The sequence below is a fragment of the Onychostoma macrolepis genome, chromosome 06 (genome assembly GCF_012432095.1).
Source record: "Onychostoma macrolepis isolate SWU-2019 chromosome 06, ASM1243209v1, whole genome shotgun sequence".
Lineage (NCBI taxonomy): Eukaryota > Metazoa > Chordata > Actinopteri > Cypriniformes > Cyprinidae > Onychostoma > Onychostoma macrolepis.
In genome coordinates, this window is record NC_081160.1 from 22,958,803 (window position 1) to 22,970,610 (window position 11,808).

The 11,808-nt window shown below is 35.6% G+C and overlaps 2 long non-coding RNA genes across 2 annotated transcripts; both read right to left on the reverse strand.

The window, feature by feature from the left end:
• Positions 1-872: 872 nt before the first annotated feature.
• On the reverse strand, positions 873-5,466 carry LOC131542472 (uncharacterized). Its single transcript, XR_009271717.1, has 8 exons — positions 5,239-5,466; positions 4,661-5,151; positions 4,521-4,573; positions 3,207-3,307; positions 2,638-3,119; positions 2,498-2,550; positions 2,205-2,305; positions 873-2,117 (listed from the first exon to the last, which is right to left on the reverse strand). It is a non-coding gene; the product is annotated as an uncharacterized LOC131542472 (long non-coding RNA).
• Positions 5,467-5,911: 445 nt separating this feature from the next.
• On the reverse strand, positions 5,912-7,595 carry LOC131541869 (uncharacterized). Its single transcript, XR_009271608.1, has 3 exons — positions 7,110-7,595; positions 6,725-6,825; positions 5,912-6,637 (listed from the first exon to the last, which is right to left on the reverse strand). It is a non-coding gene; the product is annotated as an uncharacterized LOC131541869 (long non-coding RNA).
• Between the last annotated feature and the right edge of the window lie 4,213 nt (positions 7,596-11,808).

Sequence of the window (11,808 nt, forward strand, 5' to 3'; positions counted from 1 at the left end):
CTCAAACTCTGTGTTTCTCAGAGACAGGCCAGAAACCTGACTGATCTAGAGAAGATCTGTGTGGAGGTGGGCCAAAATCCCTCCTGCAGTGTGTGCAAACCTGGTGAAAAACTACAGCAAACGTTTGACCTCTGTAATTGCAAACAAAGGCTACTGTACCAAATATTAACATTGATTTTCTCAGGTGTTCAAATACTTATTTGCAGCTGTATCATACAAATAAATAGTTAAAAATCATACATTGTGATTTCTGGATTTTTTTTTTTAGATTATGTCTCTCACAGTGGACATGCACCTACGATGACAATTTCAGACCCTCCATGATTTCTAAGTGGGAGAACTTGCAAAATAGCAGGGTGTTCAAATACTTATTTTCCTCACTGTATATGTACTTATTTCCATAGTACATACTTTCACTTATATTAGGGATACAAATACGCTTCTAATATGATACCATGTACTTTCACTTATATTAGTGGCACAACTATGTTTTTTATACAGCCTGCACATATATTTGTACTCATTCCACAGAACACACAATTCAGTCTTTTCAAATACAAACTTTAATGCATTTTTTTCAGCACAGACTTGACAACTACACACTTTTCAAGTAAAAACTTTAACTTCATTTAACTTCAACTTCAGATTTTATTTTATTTTTAAAGCCTTTTCAAAGCGCTCACTTTTTTCCCTCAGTATTTCATTTCAAAATATTCCCAAACTCACTCACTGGGGAAACACTCATTTTGATTAACATTTTCCTAGACATTGCCAGTCTTAGCTCTGCCATCTTCCCATTCAGGGCTGTTCCGATCTGGCCAGCGAAACGGACATAACTGCATCTGAGAAGGTAGATTTTAAAGAAAAAAGTTTTAGGTATAAAGCAGACAAAACACTGGTGAATAAATGTATCACCAAGATTAAAAAAATGGGTCATAGTGCCAAACCCCCACCCACCACCACCTCTCATCTCATATTTTATTTTTTTGCATTGATTCATATTAATAACAACAAAGATAAAATAAAAAAATAGCTATTTTGTGATTATTAATCTAGTAATGATTATTAAGGAAATAATTAATGTTGGTGATTTTGCTTTGGAACCTTCTATGCAAAAGCAGAGGTCAGTGTGGTGTACTGTAGATACAGCTGTCCAGTAGGGCTGCACGATATATCGTTTCAGCATCGATATCGCGATATGCACATCCGCGATAGTCACATCGCAGAATGTGCGATTTTTAGTATACTGACCGTTATATTTATACTGATCGTTTTCGCGACAGCTATCGCATCACGCCACCCCGCGACGCACTGTCTTCACTGGACGCGAAAAAGCGACCGTTGCAAATCCTTTGAACTTTGTGTCAGTACGTCATAAAAAGAATGAGGGATTTCCTCGCAAGGATTTGCCGTGTCGCGCCGCATCCAGTGTAGACGGCATCACTGATTATAATGGGTTCTATTGTATTTTGCCAGCGCCCTTTGTAGACACGGTGAGAGCCACTCAGATATATGTGAACACTGAATTCCATTCAGTTCCGTGTCTATTTGTGCCTGAAATGACACATACGCGCGAAACTGTCAAAATGCATGTCTCTGCAAGTTTCCTTGTAAACACAGTTGCTTATGGCTTAGGTGAAGGTAAAAAATTGATAAAGAAAATGGATAGTATAGGCTCACAGCAGTTTAATGTTCCTAAGGCTTTCAGTGTCATGAATGTTAATCAAACAGCAAAACACAGAGAAAAATCACTTTTGTAGCTTTAACAGATTTATTAGATTTAATTTATACAGTGTTATTTTACATTTGATTATTCAACCAGTATACCTGAATACTGTTAGACTTACTGGAAAAAATATAAAGCACTGTTTATTTATTTTATATCTTTGTTCTATTATATTTATCTATGTTTGTAATTTGTTCATTTTCTATGCTGATTTACTCATCTACAATATTTTTTCCAAATAGAGCTTTTCAAGTTTTTTTTTTTTTCATATCGCAATATATATCGCAGAAATACAAAATATCGCAATGTGAGTTTTTTCCAATATCGTGCAGCCCTACTGTCCAGGCCAACATCTGATGTACTGATGTCTTCAACTGGGAATCCAGAAAACCTGCAATAAAAACAGTACAGTTCAAAATCCATCATACATAACCAATATAACAGGACTGCCCAATCCTGTTCCTGGAGATCTACCCACCTGCAGAATTCAGATCTAACCCTGATCCAACACGCCCGTCTGTAATTGCCAAACTGCTTTCATTGATGCGCTGTGAGGTAGATTTGTTGACAAGTTCCTCCCTAAAAGTACATTGATAAAACAGTTTTTCATAGTGAATCATTTAATGAAGTCGCTAAATAATATTAGCATTGCTAACAGGCGGACCTTATGAGAAAGGCATGTAACAGCTTTTTATATATCTATATATATATATATATCGCAGAAATACAAAATATCGCAATGTGAGTTTTTCCAATATCGTGCAGCCCTACTGTCCAGGCCAACATCTGATGTACTGATGTCTTCAACTGGGAATCCAGAAAACCTGCAATAAAAACAGTACAGTTCAAAATCCATCATACATAACCAATATAACAGGACTGCCCAATCCTGTTCCTGGAGATCTACCCACCTGCAGAATTCAGATCTAACCCTGATCCAACACGCCCGTCTGTAATTGCCAAACTGCTTTCATTGATGCGCTGTGAGGTAGATTTGTTGACAAGTTCCTCCCTAAAAGTACATTGATAAAACAGTTTTTTCATAGTGAATCATTTAATGAAGTCGTTCGCTAAATAATATTAGCATTGCTAACAGGCGGGACCTTATGAGAAAGGCATGTAACAGCTTTTTATATATCTATATATATATCTATATATATATATATATATTATTTTTTTGCATTGATTCATATTAATAACAACAAAGATAAAATAAAAAATAGCTATTTTGTGATTATTAATCTAGTAATGATTATTAAGGAAATAATTAATGTTGGTGATTTTGCTTTGGAACTTTCTATGCAAAAGCAGAGGTCAGTGTGGTGTACTGTAGATACAGCTGTCCAGGCCAACATCTGATGTACTGATGTCTTCAACTGGGAATCCAGAAAACCTGCAATAAAAACAGTACAGTTCAAAATCCATCATACATAACCAATATAACAGGACTGCCCAATCCTGTTCCTGGAGATCTACCCACCTGCAGAATTCAGATCTAACCCTGATCCAACACGCCCGTCTGTAATTGCCAAACTGCTTTCATTGATGCGCTGTGAGGTAGATTTGTTGACAAGTTCCTCCCTAAAAGTACATTGATAAAACAGTTTTTCATAGTGAATCATTTAATGAAGTCGTTAAGCTAAATAATATTAGCATTGCTAACAGGCGGGACCTTATGAGAAAGGCATGTAACAGCTTTTTATATATCTATATATATATATATTATTTTTGCATTGATTCATATTAATAACAACAAAGATAAAATAAAAATAGCTATTTTGTGATTATTAATCTAGTAATGATTATTAAGGAAATAATTAATGTTGGTGATTTTGCTTTGGAACCTTCTATGCAAAAGCAGAGGTCAGTGTGGTGTACTGTAGATACAGCTGTCCAGTAGGGCTGCACGATATATCGTTTCAGCATCGATATCGCGTTATGCACATCCGCGATAGTCACATCGCAGAATGTGCGATTTTTAGTATACTGACCGTTATATTTATACTGATCGTTTTCGCGACAGCTATCGCATCACGCCACCCGCGACGCACTGTCTTCACTGGACGCGGCGACCGTTGCAAATCCTTTGAACTTTGTGTCAGTACGTCATAAAAGAATGAGGATTTCCTCGCAAGGATTTGCCGTGTCGCGCCGCATCCAGTGTAGACGGCATCACTGATTATAATGGGTTCTATTGTATTTTGCCAGCGCCCTTTGTAGACACGGTGAGAGCCACTCAGATATATGTGAACACTGAATTCCATTCAGTTCCGTGTCTATTTGTGCCTGAAATGACACATACGCGAAACTGTCAAAATGCATGTCTCTGCAAGTTTCCTTGTAAACACAGTTGCTTATGGCTTAGGTGAAGGTAAAAATTGATAAAGAAAATGGATAGTATAGGCTCACAGCAGTTTAATGTTCCTAAGGCTTTCAGTGTCATGAATGTTAATCAAACAGCAAAACACAGAGAAAAATCACTTTTGTAGCTTTAACAGATTTATTAGATTTAATTTATACAGTGTTATTTTACATTTGATTATTCAACCAGTATACCTGAATACTGTTAGACTTACTGGAAAAATATAAAGCACTGTTTATTTATTTTATATCTTTGTTCTATTATATTTATCTATGTTTGTAATTTGTTCATTTTTCTATGCTGATTTACTCATCTACAATATTTTTTTCCAAATAGAGCTTTTCAAGTTTTTTTTTTTTTCATATCGCAATATATATCGCAGAAATACAAAATATCGCAATGTGAGTTTTTTCCAATATCGTGCAGCCCTACTGTCCAGGCCAACATCTGATGTACTGATGTCTTCAACTGGGAATCCAGAAAACCTGCAATAAAAACAGTACAGTTCAAAATCCATCATACATAACCAATATAACAGGACTGCCCAATCCTGTTCCTGGAGATCTACCCACCTGCAGAATTCAGATCTAACCCTGATCCAACATGCCCGTCTGTAATTGCCAAACTGCTTTCATTGATGCGCTGTGAGGTAGATTTGTTGACAAGTTCCTCCCTAAAAGTACATTGATAAAACAGTTTTTTCATAGTGAATCATTTAATGAAGTCGTTCGCTAAATAATATTAGCATTGCTAACAGGCGGGACCTTATGAGAAAGGCATGTAACAGCTTTTTATATATCTATATATATATCTATATATATATATATATATATATATATATATATTTTTTGCATTGATTCATATTAATAACAACAAAGATAAAATAAAAATAGCTATTTTGTGATTATTAATCTAGTAATGATTATTAAGGAAATAATTAATGTTGGTGATTTTGCTTTGGAACTTTCTATGCAAAAGCAGAGGTCAGTGTGGTGTACTGTAGATACAGCTGTCCAGGCCAACATCTGATGTACTGATGTCTTCAACTGGGAATCCAGAAAACCTGCAATAAAAACAGTACAGTTCAAAATCCATCATACATAACCAATATAACAGGACTGCCCAATCCTGTTCCTGGAGATCTACCCACCTGCAGAATTCAGATCTAACCCTGATCCAACACGCCCGTCTGTAATTGCCAAACTGCTTTCATTGATGCGCTGTGAGGTAGATTTGTTGACAAGTTCCTCCCTAAAAGTACATTGATAAAACAGTTTTTTCATAGTGAATCATTTAATGAAGTCGTTCGCTAAATAATATTAGCATTGCTAACAGGCGGGACCTTATGAGAAAGGCATGTAACAGCTTTTTATATATCTATATATATATATATATATATATATATATATATATATATATATATTATTTTGCATTGATTCATATTAATAACAACAAAGATAAAATAAAAATAGCTATTTTGTGATTATTAATCTAGTAATGATTATTAAGGAAATAATTAATGTTGGTGATTTTGCTTTGGAACCTTCTATGCAAAAGCAGAGGTCAGTGTGGTGTACTGTAGATACAGCTGTCCAGTAGGGCTGCACGATATATCGTTTCAGCATCGATATCGCGATATGCACATCCGCGATAGTCACATCGCAGAATGTGCGATTTTAGTATACTGACCGTTATATTTATACTGATCGTTTTCGCGACAGCTATCGCATCACGCCACCCGCGACGCACTGTCTTCACTGGACGCCGCGACCGTTGCAAATCCTTTGAACTTTGTGTCAGTCGTCATAAAAGAATGAGGATTTCCTCGCAAGGATTTGCCGTGTCGCGCCGCATCCAGTGTAGACGGCATCACTGATTATAATGGGTTCTATTGTATTTTGCCAGCGCCCTTTGTAGACACGGTGAGAGCCACTCAGATATATGTGAACACTGAATTCCATTCAGTTCCGTGTCTATTTGTGCCTGAAATGACACATACGCGCGAAACTGTCAAAATGCATGTCTCTGCAAGTTTCCTTGTAAACACAGTTGCTTATGGCTTAGGTGAAGGTAAAAAATTGATAAAGAAAATGGATAGTATAGGCTCACAGCAGTTTAATGTTCCTAAGGCTTTCAGTGTCATGAATGTTAATCAAACAGCAAAACACAGAGAAAAATCACTTTTGTAGCTTTAACAGATTTATTAGATTTAATTTATACAGTGTTATTTTACATTTGATTATTCAACCAGTATACCTGAATACTGTTAGACTTACTGGAAAAAATATAAAGCACTGTTTATTTATTTTATATCTTTGTTCTATTATATTTATCTATGTTTGTAATTTGTTCATTTTTCTATGCTGATTTACTCATCTACAATATTTTTTTTCCAAATAGAGCTTTTCAAGTTTTTTTTTTTTTCATATCGCAATATATATCGCAGAAATACAAAATATCGCAATGTGAGTTTTTTCCAATATCGTGCAGCCCTACTGTCCAGGCCAACATCTGATGTACTGATGTCTTCAACTGGGAATCCAGAAAACCTGCAATAAAAACAGTACAGTTCAAAATCCATCATACATAACCAATATAACAGGACTGCCCAATCCTGTTCCTGGAGATCTACCCACCTGCAGAATTCAGATCTAACCCTGATCCAACACGCCCGTCTGTAATTGCCAAACTGCTTTCATTGATGCGCTGTGAGGTAGATTTGTTGACAAGTTCCTCCCTAAAAGTACATTGATAAAACAGTTTTTCATAGTGAATCATTTAATGAAGTCGTTAAGCTAAATAATATTAGCATTGCTAACAGGCGGGACCTTATGAGAAAGGCATGTAACAGCTTTTTATATATCTATATATATATATATATATATATATATATATATATTATTTTTGCATTGATTCATATTAATAACAACAAAGATAAAATAAAAAATAGCTATTTTGTGATTATTAATCTAGTAATGATTATTAAGGAAATAATTAATGTTGGTGATTTTGCTTTGGAACCTTCTATGCAAAAGCAGAGGTCAGTGTGGTGTACTGTAGATACAGCTGTCCAGTAGGGCTGCACGATATATCGTTTCAGCATCGATATCGCGATATGCACATCCGCGATAGTCACATCGCAGAATGTGCGATTTTTAGTATACTGACCGTTATATTTATACTGATCGTTTTCGCGACAGCTATCGCATCACGCCACCCCGCGACGCACTGTCTTCACTGGACGCGAAAAAGCGACCGTTGCAAATCCTTTGAACTTTGTGTCAGTACGTCATAAAAGAATGAGGATTTCCTCGCAAGGATTTGCCGTGTCGCGCCGCATCCAGTGTAGACGGCATCACTGATTATAATGGGTTCTATTGTATTTTGCCAGCGCCCTTTGTAGACACGGTGAGAGCCACTCAGATATATGTGAACACTGAATTCCATTCAGTTCCGTGTCTATTTGTGCCTGAAATGACACATACGCGAAACTGTCAAAATGCATGTCTCTGCAAGTTTCCTTGTAAACACAGTTGCTTATGGCTTAGGTGAAGGTAAAAATTGATAAAGAAAATGGATAGTATAGGCTCACAGCAGTTTAATGTTCCTAAGGCTTTCAGTGTCATGAATGTTAATCAAACAGCAAAACACAGAGAAAAATCACTTTTGTAGCTTTAACAGATTTATTAGATTTAATTTATACAGTGTTATTTTACATTTGATTATTCAACCAGTATACCTGAATACTGTTAGACTTACTGGAAAAATATAAAGCACTGTTTATTTATTTTATATCTTTGTTCTATTATATTTATCTATGTTTGTAATTTGTTCATTTTTCTATGCTGATTTACTCATCTACAATATTTTTTCCAAATAGAGCTTTTCAAGTTTTTTTTTTTCATATCGCAATATATATCGCAGAAATACAAAATATCGCAATGTGAGTTTTTCCAATATCGTGCAGCCCTACTGTCCAGGCCAACATCTGATGTACTGATGTCTTCAACTGGGAATCCAGAAAACCTGCAATAAAAACAGTACAGTTCAAAATCCATCATACATAACCAATATAACAGGACTGCCCAATCCTGTTCCTGGAGATCTACCCACCTGCAGAATTCAGATCTAACCCTGATCCAACACGCCCGTCTGTAATTGCCAAACTGCTTTCATTGATGCGCTGTGAGGTAGATTTGTTGACAAGTTCCTCCCTAAAAGTACATTGATAAAACAGTTTTTCATAGTGAATCATTTAATGAAGTCGTTAAGCTAAATAATATTAGCATTGCTAACAGGCGGGACCTTATGAGAAAGGCATGTAACAGCTTTTATATATCTATATATATATCTATATATATATATATATATTATTTTTGCATTGATTCATATTAATAACAACAAAGATAAAATAAAAATAGCTATTTTGTGATTATTAATCTAGTAATGATTATTAAGGAAATAATTAATGTTGGTGATTTTGCTTTGGAACCTTCTATGCAAAAGCAGAGGTCAGTGTGGTGTACTGTAGATACAGCTGTCCAGGCCAACATCTGATGTACTGATGTCTTCAACTGGGAATCCAGAAAACCTGCAATAAAAACAGTACAGTTCAAAATTTCTGAAGGATCATGTGGCTCTGAAGACTGGAGTAATGATGCTGAAAATTCAGCTTTGATCACAGGAATAAATTACATTCACACAGAGAACAGCTATTTTAAATTGTAATACTACTGTTTTTTTTTTTTTGGGTTTTTTTTTATCTGAATTTTTTAATAAATTCAGGCTCGGTGAGCATAAGAGACTGAATTTTGAACATTAGTGCATGTTTGAGGTTAACTTACCTACCATATTGTTCATTGTGCCTGGGAGATGTTGTCCGACAGGAGGTCCGCTCTGAGTCTGGGGTGCAGGCCATCAACATGGAAAAATGTAGGAACATAAGAAGCAATTTGTCACAGAGCCAACAATATTTAGTATACAATGCCAGCCAGGTTTATTACAAGGAACCAAGCTAGAGCAGGTGAAATGTAGAAAAGAGAAAGAAGAATATACAGAAAACATTCTTTTAACATAACATAATTTGCTTCTAGGTTTACTTATTTAATATTGCTCATACTTCTTATTTGTGGATGTCAAAGCCCTCTTAAAATTTTAAGAAGCTTCACCTGTTCACTTGTGTTCCTTACTTCTCCATCTGCGGCTCCCTTCAGAAATTGTGAAATCTTGGAGCCTCCCATCTTGCCGTGCTTTTGTTTTCTTCTGAAATCACAGAACAGTTTTTATCAACATTTGTTTACCATGAGAGATAAAAATACGTTTGAACTAGATTCAGTTAATTGTCCCGCTGATGTAAGTGACGTCACCGATTAACGGTACAGTGTAGAGTAGACTATATGTTTAGGTTAAATAAATGAGCCTATTTCCAATCACCCACTGAAAATTACCAGCAAAACTATTACAGAACTGTCAAAACCTCTCATCTGCACATAAAGATATGAATAAAATCCCAAACATTCAATAAGAGCTGTCTATGGAGTTAGCCTAATGTTAACGTTATGTCCTCTGAAAATGGCTAAGATGCTAACGGACTTGTTCGAAGACACTAAACCATTTCTACGAACTAATTTCACCAGAAACGAGTCAAATACAAGCAAGAGAGGCGTCAGGAATAACTGTATTTAATATTTGTGAGATTTTAGGAACTAAACTTACCGAAAACAGTAAAAACAGCAGCGAGAAACGGAGCTTCCTGCTTGTCAGTCGTTGTGTTGCCGCTCCGTTTCCATGGCAACTCCCTCCGCTCCAGTGTTTGAACCAACGCGGCTCGAACGTTCAGCACGCACGCATTAAAACACGTCACAGTCACGCAGAATTTACATAAATAATCATATAAAATTAGAACATTGCATAAATAAATAACTTAAATCTAATTAAATTATTATTAAATCATACATTTAATTTATTTAAATGTAGTTCTATGACACCCTGCACGTTATTGTCGGATAAAGCAGCACTTTTATATATATATATATATATATATATATATATATATATATATATATATATATATATATATATATTTATTTTTTAATGAACACTCAACCACCTTATTTTATTAGAAAGCCTGCTTGCATGTAGACCAGGGGTGGGCAATTAATTTCTCTAAGGGTCCAAGAGAAACTTGGTCAGTTAAGAGGGCCAGATCAACACACCTAACTAGATTCTTTATAATAAATAAATAATAACAACAAAAAAAAAAAAAACAGTAAATGAATGAAAATGTGAAGTAATATTTTATGAACGTTCACAAAAACAGTTTTGAAATTGCAAAAAACCCCCAAAAACAGTGTTTCAAAAACTAGCATCACAACTTTGGACAAAAAAAGGAAGTACCTGTATTTCAAAGACCAGCATCACATTAGAGCAATTCCAGCTTTATTGACGTGACATTCGCAGCCAAAACATAAATTCTCATATAAATAGGCTATTAGACCTGTGTTGAACCATCTCTTTATATTTTTCTAAATTCCCTAAAATAGAGTCTAGACTTCAAAAAAGAATCAGTCTATAAACGTGTTTTATATTATTTATTTATATACGAGTTTTGGGGAGATAACATAGGCTATTTTGTACGATTTACAATGCACAAGCCATAAGCAGCAATATCTGCCGGATGTAGAAAGGTTGTCTATTCATACATTTTTTTGTGTGTGTGTGTTTCAGAGGGAAAATCAATGTAGCCTAGTCAACGTGATCTCTCCGTTATGGACTTGACAGTTCTAAGAGCGGAGACGGGTAGCTATTTAATAGAGCTGCCCCCAACAATTTAACTAAGTTAGTCAACTAGGCCTAATCGCATGTTTATCCAAAGTTTATAATCCACAGTGAGCCTTAATTCCGCGCTCAAGTACACGCATAAAGTTTGCCACAAAGCACAGGAAAAAGTCGCCAAATGATTATGAATGTGTCGGGAAAAAAGTAGTAATTTTAATTATTTATTAATATGAGTTGGGCCTATTATGAGTTTCGAACTGATGTCGTTTCATTATTAGGAAAAAAAAAATGCAAGTGATCTCGCGGCCGCCCCGTCCTGCATTCCACACTCCACACAAACATCTGAATATGGGCCAGTAGACCTACTAGAACACAGGTTTATTAACATAATTCACCAGTCTACACCCGAGACAGATGCAGTTATAACTTAAAACTGAAGCTATTTGAGTTTTAAAATGATAATGCCTATCCTATACATGCCAGCGGTGTAAAAATGTCTGCAGAAAAAAATAACAAAACATTCGACAAAGCTCGAGTTAAAATGTTTTGTCATTCATTGTTTTAAAGCTTTCATCTTCCGCTAATATTTAGAGACAGACGGATAAATATAAAATAACGAATAAAACTATTTAGTTGCCCGGGTACAGTTACAGGCCTGTTCCCCTCAGATGCGTCGGCTGTGTCGGTTGATAAGCCAACGTGGTTTCGACGTTGAATCGATGTTTCATTTTCGACGTAATAACGTTCTGATGTACCGACCAAATAATGAACGTTGATTCAACATCGAAATTTGATTGACGATCGATACTGACCGTTACAACCAAAAATCGACGTTGATTCTATGTCAGTTTGCTATCTGGGTTACTTACCTCCAACTGATTGAACGGTAGCCATATAAATGGGGAATCCACCTTTTGGTCGTTTTCCCACACCCCACAATCAC